Raw genomic sequence first — 9,336 nt, forward strand, 5'->3', positions numbered from 1 at the left:
AAAAAATTCCATTGATTCACAGCATTGTAATATGGAAGTCAAAGCAACCATATTTAGGAAAAAATATAAGAGAGTATAGGTTCTCTGCCTTTGGAAGTGAAGGCAACTCACCTTAACTAAGAGAGAAAAATTTCCAGATCTCACCCAAGAGCAAGTGCTCCTAAGTATACAATCTAACAAGATGAGGACAAGTATATGATAGAGAATGCCAACTTTTCAATGTTAATTTCGTTTAAGAAACAAACATTTGTTTGTTTCTTTTAATCCTTCAGCAACTTGAAGGGGAGTTGGAATTTCCCATCTTTTCTCTAGAAATTGGAAGCCTGAACTATCCAAAGAGACTGCCAAGGCTAGAAAGTTTACAAGTACACATGGAATGCTTAAAGCTCAAAGAGAATTTTAAGAAACTGAAAAATCCTCACTCCTGCTCTCACCAACTTACTCTTAATGTAGGTGTTACTGTTGATATCTGGCAATGAACTATTGTTAGAAAAGAAATAATGAGGTCAGAAATCAGATTATAAGGAGTTAAAAAAAGACTGAGGAAGTAAAAGTCATTGTGTCCTCTACTCATACATAGCCAATTATATTTTCATCATTTATTTATGTTTATACTTTACCCATATCTTACTACAAGTATACTTTACTTCAAAATTGTACTAAACTTAGTGGCACAGTCAATAAAACACTGGCCCAGAAGCAGAAAGATTAGTTCAATTTTTTTCTTTGCTCATTTACATTAAAGTGACTTTTTCAAATATGTGATTTTAGACAAGTCACTAAACTTCTATCTTTCTCAATTTCCTAAGCTCTAAAATGTGGATAGTAATAATAGCAACAACAACAGTAATAATACCAATTTTAAGGCACTGTTGTTAAAATCAAATTAATTAACATTTGTAAAACAGTGTCAGGCACATAGTAAGCACTTCATAAATGCTGATCTGTCTCTTTTCCTTTTCATATCTCTATTTCTCTCTTATCTCTGTGAAACCCAGTTTATTCTTTGTATACTCAGTCATATGGTATAATTAAAAAATGGCTAGCCATTTTGCAGTTGATAGGATAACATTTCTAAATTTGCAAATCTCATGTTTCTTTTGAGCTATTATAATTTTACTTTTCTCATAGAGTAGAGTCATGTTTGAAGGGGGCACAAAATTATGGTTGATTCTGTATCAGTATCTCCCATGTTACAAAATTGATTCAAAATCTCTTCAGGAGAGACTTTGAGGGTATTCTTATGTTACTTCTAATTTCCATGTGAGCACTTGTCTTGGGTGAGTTATGACTAAAATTTCATTTTAGGCAATTGCTCATACAAATCATTTATCTCTGAACTGGCATAGAACCTTCTGAGCTCTCATACTGGTCTATTCAGTCAGCTACACACACACACCCAAAGATGATGATCTTATTTTTTGTCTTCTTCAAGTATGAATTACAACCAAAGTAACATATAACATGAATTTTTATGAGGTCATCTTATGTTTTACCTTTTTGAGTAAAGTATTACAAAAGTTCTCATCAAGCCAAGAGTGAAGAAAAAAATAATCTAAGTACTGAATCAATTTTGCAACATCAGGAATTCTAGAATTAAATTAAAGTTTATGCTTTTATTTTAAACATGAAAATACTGATCGATATAACATCAAGTCACAAAGTTTAGAAATTATTTATATAGGATATTAATGTTTTAAAAAAACAGTCCTGAAGGTCAGATCTTACAAATTTTATCTTCATTTTATAGATCACTAAATTTGAGGTTACATAATTAAAGTAATTTCTCAAAGTTTCATGGTGACTAAATAAATGTCAGAAATGTGTTTAGATAGAACCCATGGTTTCTAAGTATAATTCTAGTTTTTATCCAGTATACTACTTTGCTTCTATATACTTTGTTATAGTAGAATATAAGTTCCCAGGACACTATTTATAACAGAATATATCTACTTGAATGTTTTTTAATTGAATGTTTTTATTCTATGTAATTGTATTCTCAAAGTCCTTCGAAAATAACTGGCCTAAGTGTCCCAGAATGTTATAGAGATTTCACATACACACACACACACACACACACAGATACACACACACACACAACAAAACATATTTAGAATAGATGAGCTAACAAAGGAATTTTCTTTTGCAATACTTCATTAAATGTGATCTCTCTCCACATCTATCTATATAGACATAAATGAATTCCTAGTCTTTATAAAAATGTAAATATATATACACACAGAAAAATACAGAAATATGCAAGTGTGTAAATATGTATGTTATGTAATATATATAATTTTGCATATAGAAACATATGCCACATATGTATATGTATGTACCTAAATTTCACATCTAAATTAATATCTACATTTATATTTCTATACATCTAACTTTAATGTTTACAAAATGTACTTTCACACCAAAGGGCCAAGGAACTTCTTTCTATGTCCAGTTTGTCATGTTTACTATATTCCTTCATTATGAAGTCTAAACAACTTGAACAACTTTTTGGCTTATAGCTCCATATTAGCACACTGGAGAAAATTATAAAATTTTAAGTATGGTTTTCATATAAATTTACCCAAAGGGAGGAGTCAACATATATTAAGTGAATTATATTCATCAGGAATGACAAAACTATATTTCCTCTACATAGAAGACATTGTAAAGATATGATCTAGCAGTTTGTATCACCTTAAAGCTTTAAAACATCACATGATACCTTCTAGTTAATTCTTCTCTTCTCCCAAAAGACTGAGGATTAAAAACACTAAACAGAATATATTTTTTAAAAATTACTCAATATTTCACGTTTTACTTTTATTATACACTATCTAATATGAAGTTCATATTCACCTACAATGGTAAATCCAGCCAAGTTCCAGTTCCTTTCCCATCCCCTGACACACGTTATAGTTATAGAATCACGATCTCTGATACAGACCTTCCAGTTAACTCCAATCAACTGTCCCAAGAAAACAGGACATTTCAAATTTTCAAGTAATCTGCAAATGTTGCTAATGCTCATCTCAGGATTTCTGTTTAACCATATATAGTCGATGAAAGAACAAAACAGAAGTAGCTTTGATTACCTATTTTAAGCTTCTCTGAGGAAGTCATGAATTTCTGTCTTTATGTAGCTAGAATGAGATAGAAACTCCCAGCTTTCACAGGATAGACTTATATAAGCATATATTTATTCTGCTTTGTGATTAGGAAGGAAAAAGAGTGATGGTGCAAGTCACTTCTTTTGAATATACACAGAGTATAAACACTCTTTGTTAAAACCCAATAAATAGACTGCTTCACTTAGGTAGCTAGAGGAAGCTAGATTGTAGTGTGGAAAGATCAGTGTATCTGGAGCCAGGAAAATAACTAATTAAATCCAGTGTGAGACATTTAGCTATGTGAGCCTGGACAAGTTTTCATATCCCTATTTGCTTCAGGTTCCCCATTTGTAAAATAGGGATAGTAATAACAATTTCCACCAAAGATGCTAGAGGAACAAATGAGATAAGGTTTGTAAATCATATAGCATTGTGTTTGGTCTATAGTAATCACTACATTTATATTGTTGTGTTTCATAACCACCATCATCATAATCACTATTTTTATTCATCATTATTATCAGTACTGAAGTATGAAGGATTTATCATTGATTCATATATGTCCCTGGAATGCCAGAAATAACTACAAGAACAAATTAACCCTTCCCCTTTTTCTCCCTCTCTATTTCTGTCACTATGTTGTCATTATCTCTCTTTATTAGTTTCCCTCCCCCACTATACCATTGGAGATTTGAAGATACAGAATTAAGAAGAAAAGAAAGGATGAGGAATTCTAAATATGAGCTTAACTAGAGTTTCAACTCAACAAATATAAATAAATCATTCTATGTGCTTCAATATAGAGGACCTACACCAGAAGCCCACCTCTAAGAAAGACATGTATTTTTGTTATCATGTAGCTAGGAATAGGTGAAAACTCCCAAATTTTACAGGATAGACTTAAATAGAATAGATTTGCTCTACTCTGCAGTCAGGGAAGGAAAAGAGTGCTGGTGCAAGTCACTTGCTTTTGAACATTCACCAAGTATAAACAGCATTGGCTAAAACCCAAGAAATAGGTAGCATCACTATATTAAGTCAAAGAAACTAAGTAATAATAATAGATGTTCAGGCAACAATAAAGATAGATCTTATTGATTTCAAGAAAAAATTCAGCTCATTCTATTCCTAAATTTTTCAATCATTTTTCAGTGTTGCTTAACTCTCTATATCCCCATTTGGAGTTTTCTTAACAAAGATATTGAAATGACTTTCCATTTCATTCTCCAGCTCATTTTACAGATGAGGAACTAAGGCAAGCATGGTTAAGTAACTTGCACAGTCAGATGGGTGGTGAATATTTGAGGCCAGATTTGAATTCAGGAAAATGAATCTTTTGACTACAGAACCAGCATTCCATGTACCATATGATCTAGTTGTCCATATTTATTACTTAGTAACTATTAGTAATACTATAGAGTTCAACAGTCTACTTCAAAGGCCTTATCTTTCAAAAATTCCATTCTTACATTTCTTTTTCTACTTACGTAGATCTTCTGTTTTTCCCCCTTACATAGTAAGTAGAATAACTTTAAATCTACGTTTAAAATAATACCCCAAAATTGAGCACCATTTGCAGTGTAATCAATAATATGATGAGAAAAATAAAGGATTTTAAAACTCCAAGCAGTAGTTTTTATTCCTAAAAATCCTTTAATTATAAACAGGTGGTTATTTCTTCAATAGTTTAGCACACACACATATGCCACATATTCATACATTTTCTTTCCATAGAGATAATCTTTCTGAAATGCTGACTTGAATGTGGTGAGATTATTTGTTGTCATTGACAGATATATTTTATAATTCCCAATAATTGTTTTACTTAAAATAATAAATATCAATTTTAGTTTTTTTTGAAGACATAAATATATAATAGTTAAAAGAAATAAAAATATACTTTCTGAATATTTACTAGTTGTAATGCTATTTTCTCCTGGGTAATGCACATATTTGCATAATGAGAGCTAACACTCATTTTTTAATCATTGGTGTTATAGTCAGATTAATATAGATTCATACAATGATTAATAAAGCATCTCAAAATGTTAGTCTGCAGAACTCAGTGATGTGTAGAATATATAAATAAAATTTAATTTATGAAGATGAAATGTTATTATTTTTATATAGTTGAAAAGGAGCAAAGGTTCACAAAAGATACATAAAAGATACAAAATATACTTCTTAATAGCTAGTATTTAATAATTCCTTTTTTTTATTATGTCGTGATATTTAAAGGGAATAAATCATTTTTTAAAAATGTAGATACCTATACCAGCCACCGACTGTTATTAAAGACTTTCAGGGAAGAGATATGGACTCACTATTTAACATTTTTTTTTTCATGAAAGAAGCATGGTGGAAAGAATACTGGATCAGAATCAGAGGACCTGATCACTTTCCCTGACTGTACATATGTTTCAACTTGGAACAACTCACTTGTCCTTTTAATTTTTAGTTTGTCAATATGTAAAATGTAGATATCTCTCTAATGATCTCTAATTCCATTTCAACTCTCAAAATCTAAAACCTTTTAGATATTGCAGACTAATATTACAAGCTAATAAACTCTTAACCCAAATTTGTAATCACCAGACCTATTCTTAGGAGGAAGTAACCTTTCTGTGATGATTCATAAGGATTCAAAAGGATTTCAGTCCTTTTGTTTGTTTGTTTGCTTTTCCTCTTCATGTCATTCTAAGTCATGTAGCTTGTATCCCATAAGGATTATGATGTTTGTGGTGATGATGATTATGATTATAATTGTACCAAATAGTCTTTTCTGGGGGGCTAGTCACTAGTTTTCATTTCTGTGACCCATTTGCCACACATGAGGTCATCTTGATTAGTCAATTTATATTATTATAAGAGAGATTGATGACCAATACAATATTATTATGATTATTTTGTTCTTGCTACAGATATTTTAAAATTAATATTATTTTTTATTTCTTAGTTTTTTCTCCTTTATTTATTTTTAATACACATTGCTTTATGAATTGTGTTGGGAGAGAAAAATCAGAGCAAAAGAGAGAAACCAAGCCGTGGGAGAGGGAGAGAGAGACAGAGAGACAGAGAGAGGGAGAGAGAAAGTGAACACCACATGTGTTGATTTACATTCAGTCTCCTTAGTTCTTTTTCTGTATGCAGATGGCATTTTCTGTCCAAAGTCTAATGGGATTACTTTGGATCACTGAACCACTGAGAAGAATTAAGTCTTTCATAGTTGATCATTTACATTCTTTCCATTATTATGTACAAAGTAATCCTGGTTTTGTTTCACTCAGCATCAGTTTGTGAAAATCTTTCCAGACCTTTCTAAAATTTTCTGCTTGGTGATCTTTTTATAGTGCAATAATATTCTATTATATTACTATAACACAACTTATTCAGCTGTTCCCCAAATTATTGGGCATCTGTTAATTTTCCAATTCTTTGCCATCTCAAAAAAAAAAAGAGCTACCACAAACATTTTGCACATATGGGTTCTTTTCTTTATGATTTCCTTGGAAAAAAAGGCCCAATAATAGCACTGTTCTGTCAAAGGATATGCATAGTTTTAGAGCCCTTTGGGCATAGTTTCAGAATGGCTGGATCAATTCACAACAATGTAGTAGTGTCCCAGGTTTCTGACATCCCTTCCAACATCTATCATTATCTTTTCCTATCATCTTAATTGATCTGAGAATGATAAGGTAGTACCTACAGAGTTTCTTTAATCTGCATTTCTCTAATAAATGGTGATTTAAAGCATTTTTTGATATTACTATAAATGGCTTTAATTTTATCATCCGAACATTGTTCATATCTTCTGACCATTTATCAATTGGGTAAAATTATCTTATTTTTGATAAGTATGATAGAAATTATCTTAGAATGCATGTTCTTCTATTAAGAATATATATATATATATATATATATATATATGTAATATTATATATAATCCCTAGGGAGATTAAAAGAATTAGGAAAAACTTTACTTTTTTATAGAGTTACCAAAAACAGCTTTCAGAAAATTCCAGTAGCAACATCCAATTGGGATGATATATTCTTGATCCTCATGATACATAATATTCAGTTTTATTGCTAGATCAATTACATTTTAAAGTATTTTGCTATAGGTTGTTTGAAATGGTTTTGGATCAATTATATTTAGAATATTGAGAAAAGCAGTTTAACTATAGTGATGCTCTAGTTCCTATAGAGATTATATGAATTCTCAAAATATTTATATGTATTTTTAACAGTTTGGAATTTTTTCTTTTTAATTTTTTAAAATTTCTTTTAGGAAAAAAGTGCTATCTGAATTGTCCTTAAGATCTTTTAGTCTGAAAATAATGGTTAGCCTTATTAGACAAAATGGTGTCTGTGTGACTAGTAATACAGAGAAGAGCATGTTATAGTCCTTGAAATGCATGTAGCATTATTTTTATTTTTTATGGGAAAAATGTTTCCATTCTATTTCCTGATCTACAACCACCTCATTGCATGTTACTCAACCAAGAACAATCAGATTTGTTTAAGCTTAGCTCAGAATGATATTTAATCAAATCCCCCCAAAACTTTTTTATTCTAAATTTTGCTCCAGAAATGAAAATCCTATTCTGAGACAAAATTTCTGTAGCCTACACATTTCCAAATCAATTTTTATCTTCCGCACATGTATCTTCATAGGACACCATGTAATCATGTAATCTTGATTTTTTTTCTAAAATGTTATAATCATTGATAATCTTCACTGAAATTGTTTCAGGCATAATAATTTCGTGTAATAAATCAACATTAATATGTTTAGTCATCAGTTTTGATGAGTCATAGAAGATATTCTTTTGTTGTTAATATTTTATTTTCCCCCAGTGATATGTAAAAACATTTTTAATGTTCATTAAAAAAAAAATGGGGGGGGAGGTGAAGCCAAGATGGCGGAGAAGACACACGCAACTTTCTAAGCTCTTCTCTTACCCTCTTTATCAATATTATATCGAGCCTCAAAAATAGTCTTGACTGCTACAAATTCGTAAAGATAAAGTAGAACAACTCACCAGCCGAAGAAAATCTGCAGTCTCGCCAAAAAGGTTGGTTCAGGGGCCAGGGGAAGTCGGCCAACAGGGGAGAAAGTGGGTTCCGAGGAAAGTGTCAAACCGGGGTGAAGGAACAGATCTCCCGCTCCCAGCCCCAACACACAAGCGGGCTTTCCTTGGGGCAGTTGTGATCCTGCCACAGGAGGACACAGCCAGGTTACCTCCAATCTGCGCAGTGGGGGCTCGGCTTGGGGCCATAGAGTTTTTCCAGGGCCGATTTGCATTGGGCAGAGACACTGGGGAAGAGTTCCGGGCAGTCTGCGGTCTGCAGTCTACGGTCTGCCGTCTGCGGTCAGCTGCTAATACTCACAGTCCCACAAGAGGGTCCGGCCTGGGGCAGTGACACTATCACCCCTTAGTCTCTAGCCAAGGGCAATCGCTAACCCACTCAGCCCTTCTAAGCAGTTTGATAGCTCGGCCAGTGCTGAATCCACTTTCTGTTGGGGAAGGAAAACTCTCCTCAGAGCACTCCATACCTCTGGGCCGAAATCGGTTTACATCTTTCCCTGCTCTGCAGAAAGGAAGCTGGTAACCTTGCCTAGGAGACCTACCCTAAAGGCTTTAAAACATGAATAAAAGATGAAAGAACAATCTACAACTATCAAGAAAAAGAGCAGGTCAGCAAACCTGAAGAGACCTCAAACAACAAAATGCATCAGACTGTCCTCCTTTACATGATGCTCTCATGAAGAGACCATTAAAAGTCTCAAAAGAGTTAGAAGATAAATGGGAAAGGAAAAGAAGCCTACAAAGAGCAACAACTTCCTGAAATACAATTGGAAAAAGTAAAAAAAATCTCAGGAAAGTAAAATTGTGAATTGGAAAAAAAAAATTCACTAAATTAGGATTGTGAATTGGAAAAGACAAAGAACTCCAAGAAAGTAGGATCTTGAATGGAAAAAGAAAATAATTCACTAAAAAAAAAATTAATGAAATGGAAAAAAATTCCACAGACAAACAATACATTCAAAAACTCAATTGGACATATACAGAAAAAGTAAAAAAGCTAATGAAGAAAACAATTCTTTAAAAATTGGATCTGAACAAATAGAAACTAATGATTCATTGAGACAGCAAGAATCATTCAAGCAAAAACAAAAAAATGGCAAACTGGAAAAAACCATGAATTATCTACTTGCAAAAACGAC

This window comes from Sarcophilus harrisii, chromosome 1, assembly GCF_902635505.1.
Source record: "Sarcophilus harrisii chromosome 1, mSarHar1.11, whole genome shotgun sequence".
Classification (NCBI taxonomy): Eukaryota; Metazoa; Chordata; class Mammalia; order Dasyuromorphia; family Dasyuridae; genus Sarcophilus; species Sarcophilus harrisii.